Below are 11,899 nucleotides of genomic sequence, written 5' to 3' on the forward strand. Positions count from 1 at the left end.
ATGTGTCCTTTTGTGTCCTTCTGTAGTCCATTTGTGGTTTGTCTTGTCTCACCCCGGCTGATATATCACAAAATCCACTGTTTAAATTGTTCCCTATATTGCCCCTATGCAATATAGGGAACAATTTAAACATAAACTATCCTATGTGTCCTTGGGTGTTATGAAAGGCGGCCCCCCAAAATAAATGTATTATTATTATTAAGAAGAACACATGGCACACCAACAATCAATCACCGTCCAGCCTCAGCTTTGGTATTCTTTCACAACCATGTTATGGGTTTATTAGACTGAGCAAAAATAAACATATGTGGGGAACATAGTGCTGCGTCTCCTGTCCGGTCAAATTCCTCACTCCTGAAGTGCTCACTGCAGAGCAGTGTCCTGTCACAGGAAACAAAACCGTCCCTTCTTTGGGCGAGTTCCCACTGCCTCCTCCTCTCTTTGGTTTTGGGAAACCTTAAAAACATGAGAAAGGTAGCCAGATATATAAATTATTGTCAACATGTTCCTCCCTTCTTTCCTTTAACATTAAGGGTAGGACAAAAATACACACCGAAATTATCATATTTTTGGTATGTATGCATGTATGTATAGCCTACTTTAAGAATAAGACAACCACACTAAGAGTAATAAAAAAGGTGTCCAATAGAAACATTAAATAATTGTGTAAAGAAATGGTAACAACATATTCTAAAGAGGCTGGGTCAACAACAATCTTGCAATACTATTATCTCACATAGCCCCACTGATCCTGTGTAGCAGGACTTGTAATGTACATACATCCACTAAGTAATTAACGATTATCCTAATTGTAGTCATAATATTGTCATATCTTACACGTGAAAGGTGATCCCACGGGTTCTTGTTTCCAGACTGCGGTGATTAGAGCATCCGTAGGCTGCACAAAAGTCCGGCATAGTCAGGTACTTCTGTAAACACAAAGTCAGCAAATTCCTGTATCATAATGCAAGATGTTTTTAACAAGCCAAACCACTTGGAAGAAATCATGTGTAACTTAAGTTGTGTTGAAAGAAAGAGCAGTTCTGCCTCTCCCACTGGTGTAAAGTTGTGGGTCAACTTTGTAATACTAGGTCTCACTGACAGCCTCTTGTTATTAGCCAGCTAATAAATACAACCACATACACAAAGAAAAGCTGCAATTTCAACATGTCCAAGCATGCTGTATCATAGCCATGCTAATCATGTTTATAATAAACCAAACCGTTTGTAAATCAGTCAAGATTTCAGTGAGTTAAGAGTATTTTTGTGCAGATCACTCACCTGACAACAGCTACCATAACGCGAATCAGAGTAACTGTTGACTGTAGCAAGATGGCGGCCGGTCAGCTACGCTGGAAAATCTCCCATGAGCCATCTAGTGTTTATATAAATCTATGCTCCCATAGACCTCCGTTGTAAAAAATGGTGGCGCCTACTTCCGGGGTATGGACATCGAAATCATAGATATATATAAACACTAGATGGCTCATGGGAGATTTTCCAGCGTAGCTGACTGGCCGCCATCTTGCTACAGTCAACAGTTACTCTGATTCGCGTTATGGTAGCTGTTGTAAGGTGAGTGATCTGCACAAAAATACTCTTAACTCGCTGAAATCTTGACTGATTTACAAACGGTTTGGTTTATTATAAACATTATTAGCATGGCTATGATACAGGATGCTTGGACATGTTGAAATTGCAGCTTTTCTTTGTGTATGTGTTTGTATTTATTAGCTGGCTAATAACAAGAGGCTGTCAGTGAGACCTAGTATTACAAAGTTCACCCAGCAACTTTACACCAGTGGGAGAGGCAGCACTGCTCTTTCTTTTCAACATAACTTAAGTTACACATGATTTCTTCCAAGTGGTTTGGCTTGTTAAAAACATCTTGCATTATGATACAGGAATTTGCTGGCTTTGTGTTTACAGAAGTACCTGACTATGCCGGACTTTTGTGCAGCCTACGGATGCTCCAATCGCCGCTGTCTGCAAACAAGAACCCGTGGGATCACCACATATGTTTATGTTTGCTCAGTCTAATAAACCCATAACATGGTTGTGAAAGAATACCAAAGCTGAGGCTGGACGATGATTGATTGTTAGTGTGCCATGTGTCACCGTGTGTCTTATTGGTTTTGTGTTATACTGTATTTTATTTTATTGTGTGCAAGACACATTTAAAACAAATAACCTTGAACCTTGAAGCCCCATCTCTCCCCACCTGCTCCTGCTTCCTACATCCCCTCCACACCACACCAAGTTGTTCTTCTTAATAATAATAATACATTTATGTTGGGGGGCCGCCTTTCATAACACCCAAGGACACCTTACAGGGGCATAGGGGCAATATAGGGAACAATTTAAACAGTGGATTTTGTGATATATCAGCCGGGGTGAGTCAAGACAAACCACAAATGGACTACAGAAGGACATATGGTACAGTTTATATTATTCTTGGTCTTTTTTCAATAACATATTTCAAAGGTTCTGGATTTGTTTACAAATCTAGAAACTAAATACAAAACTAGGATGATATGAAGATCTCATGTCAAAAATAATTGTGATAAATTAGACAGAACTGGCCTGTCTGTGAGCACATTTTATGTTGGTTTGGTTCTTCTGATAAAGGTGTGAATATCTAAATAATATACCAACATATGCTATTGTCATTAGTTGTGTCCCTGTTCTTCAAGCTAAGGCAACTCTTGCTAAGGCAACTCTTGGTTTACAGAGTGGTAACATGAGACCGATTTTTATATATAAAATATAAATATTTTAATTTTATAATTTATTTATAATTTATTTTAAATATTGACAATATAATAAAATAAATGGAAATATATACACCGGCAAATATTTAATATAAATACCTTGTGTGTGTGTATAGCTATTGCGTTATCTGATTAATGTTATTTTCATATGAAAGTCCATGATTATAAGTATGCAGTATCATAACTACATCTTTGATGTTTATAAAAAACCAAACCGTTTGAAAATCGGTTGAAAATTGAGCAAGCTATGGTTATTTAAATAGTAAACCATAATGTTATGAATGAGAGCACTGCCTGTAGCAAGATGGCGGCCAAGTGGCAACGTCGGTCTCCATTGGCCAGCAGCGCGTGTGAGCCATCTAGTGTTTATATATATCTATGATCGAAATAGTTCAACATATTGTCATTTGGGCGTTGGACCTCATTCACTTACATTACGGCGCGTCGATTAGTTCCAGAGGTAAGTTGCTGAAATATCGAACTCTTTTGAATTGTCAACTGTCTATATTGTATCAGAGGCCCTTTATGATGCTTATACTGGTCTTCATTTGTATATACACAGCGTAATTATCTATATTTTATCTTGGTTATTACAACCCATTTTGCTAGCATTGCCTGCTAGTTAGCTAGCGCGACTTCCTCAGCTTTGAAGGTAAGATTTCAGTAATGAATCGCTAGCAGCTTATATATCAATGATGCTGGGTAACTAACAAGCAGGATTTAGATTGATTATGTGTTTTTATTGTTATTTTGGTTTTTATCTGCTGAACCTGACCGTGTCAGCCATCCTTAGTCGGCTTTTTCTGTATGATATGACTTTTTCTGTATGATATGACTTAACTGCTAGCACTAGTGGCATTTGTGATAAATATTTCATTGCATTTTGGGATATACTAACATTTCATTATGTGACATGTTGACTGTACTTAGTTTTTTTTTGTACTGTTCCGTGTTAACTTATCTGTACTGTACAACTAGCCTAGCGCTACTTTTTAATGCTTGATGCCATGCTAGGATAGATTCCTTTGTGTTGTAATATACACACTAGTTTAATGATTGTTCTTCAAAGGTATTATTCAGTCTTAAAAATATAATAGCCTACTGAATAGGCTACTCTACAGCAGTGAATGAAGGGTGAGCCTAAAACATGGTCATGCATCCAAAATGTTTATTTTTAACAAAATAAACACTTAAAAAAAATAATTAGCACTTTTTTTTATTCAGCCTCATATGTCAGCCTCATATGGCTGTTGCTGCTGCTGAAGGAGGGGGCTGCTGCTGGAGGAGGGGGCTGCTGCTGGAGGAAGAGGAGGCTGGAGGCTGCTGATGGAGGACCGGGAATGGAGATGCCAAGTACATCGATGGCAACGAGTAAGGTGTTTGGCAGTGGCCTAGATGTTATGACCTTCGGTGCAGAGGTCTGTTGGGTCTTCTTTGCCTTCTTACTCTGACTCTTGCTGCCAAGATACCCTTTATGTTTATCCTTCCTCTCAGCCCTGATGCACTTTGATGCAATCCTTAACCTCAGCCTGATGTATGTTGAGAGGATTTTTTTCTTCAGGTCATGGCATGAAGGCAGGTTGCTGTCCAGCAACATGGCTTCTTGTTCCAGCTGTGACACTGCATTTGAGGACTCCATGAGGGAATCGCTCATCCTCACACGGAGCAGCTGCTCCACGTTCTGAACAAGGGTGAAAACCTCATCTGATGGACGGTAAAGTGCACCCCTTTTAAATTATTTTAATACCAGCAGACCAGCTCTCTTATTTATATCCTGTAGTGCCACAACAGAACCTTAGTTGTATTGCTTTTTTCACGGTGTCTTTCCCCCACCGTATCCCACCTTTTTTTGATTGCCCAAGTGCTCTAATTTGGTCTGTGTTGAAGATTTTTTGAAACTTTAGATTAATCAAATTGTGTTTTGTTTTTAATGCCGAATGAATCCTCTTCTGGTTTACCAGAGCCCTCTCGGCTCTCTTTCTTAGTAATCTCTCCCTTCTCAGTTGCCTCATTAGATCCTCCACGTGAGCCCGGTCACAACTGGCCCTTGGCAGTCTGGTCCCTGGAGCACCTGACCATGGCAAACTGGCCTCTTCATAGCTGACCCCTGACTGACTGGCTCCTGGCACACTGATCTCTGGTTAGGTGGCCTCTTGATTGTCGGCCCCTGACATACTGGCCCCTGGCAGTCTGCTGACATCTGTCTCACTCTCTCTGTCTGTGATGTCCCTTTCATTCCCTTGGAACTCCACCTCAATATCTCCCTGAATCTCTGTAACAATAACAAGGCAATCTTGCTGTTATATGTGTATGCTGCCTTTACATGTGCACCTATTGTCGTTTAAGGGTACACTACACTCCTATAGTGACATTCATCTAAGTTCGTCTATTGGCAATGTTACAGTATGAAGAGATCTGTAGATTATGTACATGTGGTATATGAGTCTTCAGAGAATCCCTGAACCCTGGTAGTTTTGAAGCTGTATAATCTGAAAGTTGCATTAGGAGTGTAGTCTATCCTTGAATTATATAACATGGGAAACATTGTTAGCTTCATATATCATACCAATGTTTGATGTGCAGTAATAGGTGTGGTCATTATTCCTGACAGCTGGAGGCATACTCCTTGACGTGAATGTTCTCCTTTTCGGTTTAGGCCGATGTATAAATACTGTTGGAACAGCATCTGGCCTCAACCTCAAATTTCCTCCTGATTTGTTGCCAATATATTGGTCGTCTTCAAAGTGTACCTGTGGGTAGGTAGGTTTGATCAGTTTCCCCTGCACACTTCTAATGTCATTGAAGAGTCATAATTCTCGACACTTGGAAATATGATGCCCTTTAAAATGTTAATAAGTCATGTCACCTCTGTGAACATTACTTACATGACAGAGTTTTCTGCTGTTGTTGTCCTCTGTCAGACACAGGGATTTGTCTGTTGACCATTGGCATCCATCTCTTCCTTCGCTCTACGTCCTTAGGAAGCCATACATCCAGAACCCCTTCTCGGATCGATTAGAGCACCCAAATGCTATGTATGACAACTGATCTATTAAAATGCAATATAAACGAAAGTGCCATAATATTTATTGTGCAAACATTTTAACATGAATATTGCTGTCCTCTGTTCAGTCTGCTCCCAACTGTATTCTCTCCCATTATTCACCACTGTTCCTATTCTTGCTCTGCTTTTTAGGGCCCAGGAAACAGATGAAGAGGATGTCCCTTTCACAAAGAACCTTCTTGTTTTTTTCAAAATGATTAGGCCCCTGGATGCCCTAGACTAGAGTTCTGTATTGCTTTTTTGTAAATAGTTGCTTTTTTGCAAATAGTTGTTTGTAAATATTTGTAAAATGCCCCCACCCACAATTGTTGTTTGCACAATTATGCTTGTGCGAACAACAATTGTGGGTGGGTGCTTATTGTGCTGCAGACGTTGAAGGACCTGAGTCTCCTGAGGAAAGACAGGTGAAAGGTGAGGAGAGGTCATCGCTTGGAAGGTTTTATATCCTGTGGTGTCTCAACAGAACTTAATATGAATTGCTTTATTGTCTCGTCGCTGGATCACCTCCCCCTGGCAAAGTGGCCTCGTCATTTTAATTTGTATTGTTGACAAACCTGTTTGTGTTGCTCTGTTGAACCATGGCTCAACAGGAGCTTCTGTAAATAGTTTTGTAAATAGTTTGAATATTTATCATAGTATCATTTTCAGTCTCCCACTCTCTCAATTTAATTTATCGTTTCTTTGCCCCACCATATATTTTGTTGACCAAGGGCACTCATTTGGTCTGTGTTGAAGATTGTTTTACACTTTAGATTAATCAAAATTGTGTTTTTTGGCTGAATTAATCTTTTTCTGTTGAACCCTAACCCTCTTCGTTCTCCTTCTCATTCATTTGACTTTGTTTTTGTTCTAACACACATCACTTTTTCCATACACTGTTCTTAATAAGTAATAGGCTACCAAGCTTTCCGTTGTCACCCTGCCTCTCCAAATGCAAAACTGTCAATAAAAAGTATGCAATAATGCAATTACAGCTGAAAAAGTACTTGGGTGTGTGTGTTTTTTTTAATATATATATTTACATTTACCATTCAATAACGCAATCGCTGCTGTCTGTGTGTCCCATAGAAGAACATAACAGCGCAGCGTAACTATACTACGGACGTGACTGACCTGACAGTGACAGCAACATAGCCTGCTTGTGCTACCACACTTTCCCCTCAAAATATCGTTAAATAACGAAACTTGTAAATATTGCAAATCCATACATAGTGTAACCACATCATGTAAATATGAAAGCAATCTTTAAAAAATAACAGCGTTGGTTTAATCTATGACTATTTTGACCATGTTTGTGCTGTTTTTGCCATAGAGAAGCATTGCCCCGGAAGTGCGTTTTGAACTATCCCGGCATACATAAACCACGTGACCGGCTGGCGGCGACATCAAAGAGTGTCGTAACTCTTATCTCTCTATGGCTCTGGGTAGGGTTAGCAACATTTGACCAATCACAAACAGGGACAAGTGTACTGACAGCGCAGCGGCATACTTCATTAATGAAAAGTAAACTAATATTAGACAAATATGAACTTTAAAGTTCATATTTGTCTAATATTAGTCATTGTGAAGCTGACCGTTGAGCGGCCCAGACCAAGCAAGGAGGCAGAGACAGAACGTCCAAAAATATAACCCGGCGTGGGCATTTATTAAAAACACAAAGTTCACAGCCTCAATCAATCCTGCTGTTCCTACAAGGATCTCACACACACCCAGCCCTCTCAACAGACAGAGAAACCGAGCCTATATCCCACTCTAATCAGCACAACCAGACACAGGTGAGGGGGGAGGAGACAACACAACACCTGGTGCACACAATCATCAGCCACAGACAACATATACTGTGCAATCACGCCAACAAAGTGCCCCATCACCCGGCCTGAAGCCGTCAGTCCATAGTGACGAAGCCACCTTCATGATTTAAACATAATAATCCAGGATACAAGCCACCTGCAAGGTGAATACAGAACAACTGGTTAAAAAACAAATAAACTACGGAGTGTTTGAAAGCGTGACAGTTTTATGATATCACTGCCCCATCTAAGACACGAGTGGAACTGACTTTAATTACATTTGAGTTGAGTGTTTCGTCAACCTAATGTGTTGCTTAAAATAATGCTTCTACATACAGTATGTGACACTGTGAGTGTTGCACGGCCAGATACGGCTCAGCTGACTCAGATAAGGAGATAATATAGGCTATGATATGATATGATCGATGATCTGATTGAATGTGATATGAATGATAAGTGCGACACGTCGGCGTCTTCTCTGCATACAGCAGTTTAAACTGTATTTCCTTTATCCTGTAATATGACTTGATAGATTTAAACTCCGCACACTGAGCTCTGATTTTTCAGCAGGCGGTGCTTTCACTGAGTTGATCTCTTTTCTATAGACGCCGGAGGCGGGCAGCGTCAGGTAAAAAAAAGTGATTTAGCCTTCCCAAACCTGAGCCTCACGCGCCGCCTATGACTGCAGCCTGTCTCTCCCTAAAGGCCCTGACACACCAAGCAGTCACCAGAGGACTAGCCGACGCTGAAGTCGGCTGTTGCCTGGCCGTGTTCTCCTGCGTTTTGGCCATGTGTCGCACGGGAACACACCGCACCGACTTCAGTGCGTGAGTGGCAATAACTCTCCTTACCAGCAGGCGGCGGTAGTGTGTATTCGTCATGAAGAACCGGAAGACAGAGAAGAAGAAGAGTATCTTTTCTCCGTAATATCATACAGAGCTGGCCTCTCCTGGATCAAGGTGATGAGCAGGTCTTCGTTTGCATCATTCCAGATCGCCATGATGAGATGAAAATGAATAGCAGTCTGTGTGTGCCTTCTTAAATCGTTTGTTTACGTCCCTCACTTCCGCTTCGCTTCTCATGCACTGATTCACTAGCTGAACAGCCAATCAGAGTGATTATTTGGTCCGACTGCCAGACCCGATGCATGGCCAATTCAACATGTTGAATCGGCCATGCATCGGGTCTGGCAGTCCAAATAAGGCGTGTCACGGTCGACAGTGCGGGACACACCAACCTGACTACGGCGCCGCGAATGCCCGACAGCCTCTGACGGCCTCTGACTCCCAAAATCGGGTTGGTGTGTCAGGGCCTAACATGGACATTGATAGTGAAAGTTCCTAAACAAATCACGTTTTAAGTAAATCTTTTCATAAAGCCTAACTGGCTAATTAGAGTATTATTACCAAAACAAGGGAGCTGTCAATCAAACGTAATCTGCCACGCCTACAAAATCTTGAAAAATAGCTGTTTTAAAAAATAAAAACTAGTTTAGGTTATCCAAAGTGTATCAGTACTATCGCAAATGTTGTGGACGCCTAATGACACACTCAACTCTGATAGTATATGTGCATTTTTACTATTTCAAGCCACATTTCCAAGGTGTTAAGCGTTAATAAGTGTTAGCCTGTCTGCCTAGTTTAAAATATTAACTACAGTGCATGCAAAACCAGTTTAATTACACATGTGGGTTATCATCTACAGCGCATTATATCGTGCACAAAAGGTTAGATAAACACGTTTCCTACCTTTTGTTTGTGTACGTCATTGTCTGAATAGCGCATCCTACATCTTTCACAATGTAAACCTCAGTCTGCACCGCTTCGCTAAAGTATTCATTAATCTCTGCGGCCGTAAAGAGCAAAGCAACCCGTAGTTAGAACACAATTTCCTGTTGGATACTGCATCCTTCAAAATAAGGCTACGAATAAATCGTACCCGTAAATAAATTCCAACTAACTGTTCTTCAACGGACACATTTTTATTATTATTATTATTCCGCCGGTATTTTGGCCCTCTTCTCCTCCCGCATTGAACATCGCAGAAACTCCGTTCAAACATCAAAACGTTCAGCTCGGTCGCGAATCGATGGCTATTACTTTTCTCATTCATAACTTTCATAATTCTAGAGATACATCCCATAATACATCACATTTTTAACATTGAAGTCAATGGAGGAAACTGTTCATCCATACATTCACTCAGAAACCTCATTCCAACTTTCAAATGTTACAAATCTTTCCAACATTATTCGTGTAAAACCACTTTTAAATCTGATTCTTACTATTAGAGATATTAACATTTGTTCAGACCTTGTTTTAGTGGTTTTCTTCACATTTTAACATTAACTAGAGTGCGTGATGTCACAGAGGGTAAGACATTTTGAAATGTGCCTTCATATATTTTTTTAAAACTGCCATAATTCCCAAACCCTACATTCCTGGGACATAATTGTTCATGATAAACGTAGGAAAACATCTCTTAGCTTGAAAAATGACAAATAATTAAGCAAAAATAATTCAACAAAATGCCTCTTGAGGGCATGAAGTGACAAAAACGTTCAACATTCCTCCATTGAAGCCCATTGTAATTTCAGGCAGATATTTCCTCACGGTAGCAGCCGCACACCTTTAGTTAAACTGTCAAAAAGGCCACATTATTAACCCGAAACTACACAAAAATTACACTTCAGATACTCAACTTCCTTGACATGCTTCTCGTTTTGAAATGTCACAGATATCTGTTACGGTTCTTCCACAAAACGTTCACATGTAAGCAGGCCCGCCCGCCTTAACCTGCTATCAGGCCCTGGGGCTGATAGCAGTTTTGTAGGCCCCCTATTTAAACAACAAATGCAAGTCATTTATAGCCTCGGCAGGCTCTGTGATCGCACTTCTCCACTCTGCTCTACGCGCGCCTGGTCCTCTCCTCCAGATGAGTGACGTATCGGGCCTCCCTCATGTATTTGTCCGGTTGCCGTTGGCTCCCCTCTACGTAGCAAGTCCTCGTCGTCCATCTCCATCTCCTCCAACAGATAATGTCCATACTGCCTACTTGGCTCCGAGGCCCCGCGGCCGGCACCGCTATTGCTCGGTACAGAACTCATCCGTCCTTCCTCCTCATCCCGGCCTACAGGTTTAAAATAACCTGTAAGCTTCGGCATTTTTTGTAATAGCTGCTTGTCTCGAAACTCCTTTTCCCTCACTGTTTCGGAGTCATCATTTTTGAGTCTCTGGAATCCATCGATCTGATTGATTAGCGGAGCAAATGATCAAAATAGTATGGAGGGAAGATATTTTCGTTTGGATTACTGGTCTGGGGGAAGTTCGCGAGTGTGTGTGTTTGTGTATTTTTGCATTTGTATGTTTCCCGGGGAAAACACTCACGAGAAACACTGGCTGTTGTTATGCCTGCTGTGACGTCAAGTTACTCCGTTCTCCGCTTGTAATTATGCCGAAGCTTCAACGTTGTATTTACCATCTGAATTTGCAGAAACAAGTTTAATATTCTGAAAGCCAAGACTTTGTTTATTTGAAACCAGATGAAAACAAACTGTAACGGACCCTGCCGTGTTATCTATGATCACTATACGCCTTGCATTCATAATGTCAGCCGGAGGGAGGGGGAGTGAGTGGCGAGTGAGAGCTGTCATCTTCCCTTTACAAGCTTCAAACATTTATTTATCGTGTGATTTTGGAAATAAAAGTTTCATATTCTGAAAGCCAAGACTTTGTTTATTTAAATGTTTTTTAAAAACATCCGAAATAAAAAACTTTTTTTTTTTTAATAACATTTTTTTTTTTTTTATTGGCTCATGATAGGCCCCTGATCTCCGTAGGCCCCTGGGCTTCAGCCCAGGTCAGCCCGTGCATTAAGGCGGCCCTGCATGTAAGAGGTTCATCTCTCATTCAGAACAATAGAAACCTGTGATCGCTACAGAGTTTAGCTCTTCTTCTTCTCTTTAATGGCGAATCGCTTCCACTTGGAGCATATATCGCCACCTACTGTTGAGTTATTAAATGTTCATATTAAATCCTTGTCCTCAGAACAGTGTTTTTGAGGAATTTGAAGATCAGCTTGTTTGTTTCATTTCTTGATTTACTTTCATATATTGACTTGAAATCCATGTCCTTGATGTTGAGTTGTTCCAGTGCAGTTTTCAGAATGAGTCTTTGCCTTGTATATTCCGGGCAGCTAAAAAATACATGATGTATTGTCTCTGGTTGTTGGCAACCATCACAATTGCCATTTGGATGTTTTTCAATCAGATGCAG

General features: G+C 40.7%; 2 long non-coding RNA genes across 2 annotated transcripts; one reads left to right on the forward strand and one right to left on the reverse strand.

Moving 5' to 3' along the window:
• Positions 1 to 305: 305 nt before the first annotated feature.
• LOC139434117 (uncharacterized) lies at positions 306 to 1,380 on the reverse strand. The gene is made up of 3 exons (XR_011643546.1): positions 1,282 to 1,380; positions 838 to 929; positions 306 to 456 (listed from the first exon to the last, which is right to left on the reverse strand). It is a non-coding gene; the product is annotated as an uncharacterized lncRNA (long non-coding RNA).
• Positions 1,381 to 3,186: 1,806 nt separating this feature from the next.
• Positions 3,187 to 5,401, forward strand: LOC139434118 (uncharacterized). Its single transcript, XR_011643547.1, has 4 exons — positions 3,187 to 3,231; positions 4,009 to 4,189; positions 4,333 to 4,485; positions 4,775 to 5,401. It is a non-coding gene; the product is annotated as an uncharacterized lncRNA (long non-coding RNA).
• The last annotated feature ends 6,498 nt before the right edge of the window (positions 5,402 to 11,899 follow it).

Source organism: Pseudochaenichthys georgianus, chromosome 7, assembly GCF_902827115.2.
Source record: "Pseudochaenichthys georgianus chromosome 7, fPseGeo1.2, whole genome shotgun sequence".
In the NCBI taxonomy this organism is placed as follows: Eukaryota; Metazoa; Chordata; class Actinopteri; order Perciformes; family Channichthyidae; genus Pseudochaenichthys; species Pseudochaenichthys georgianus.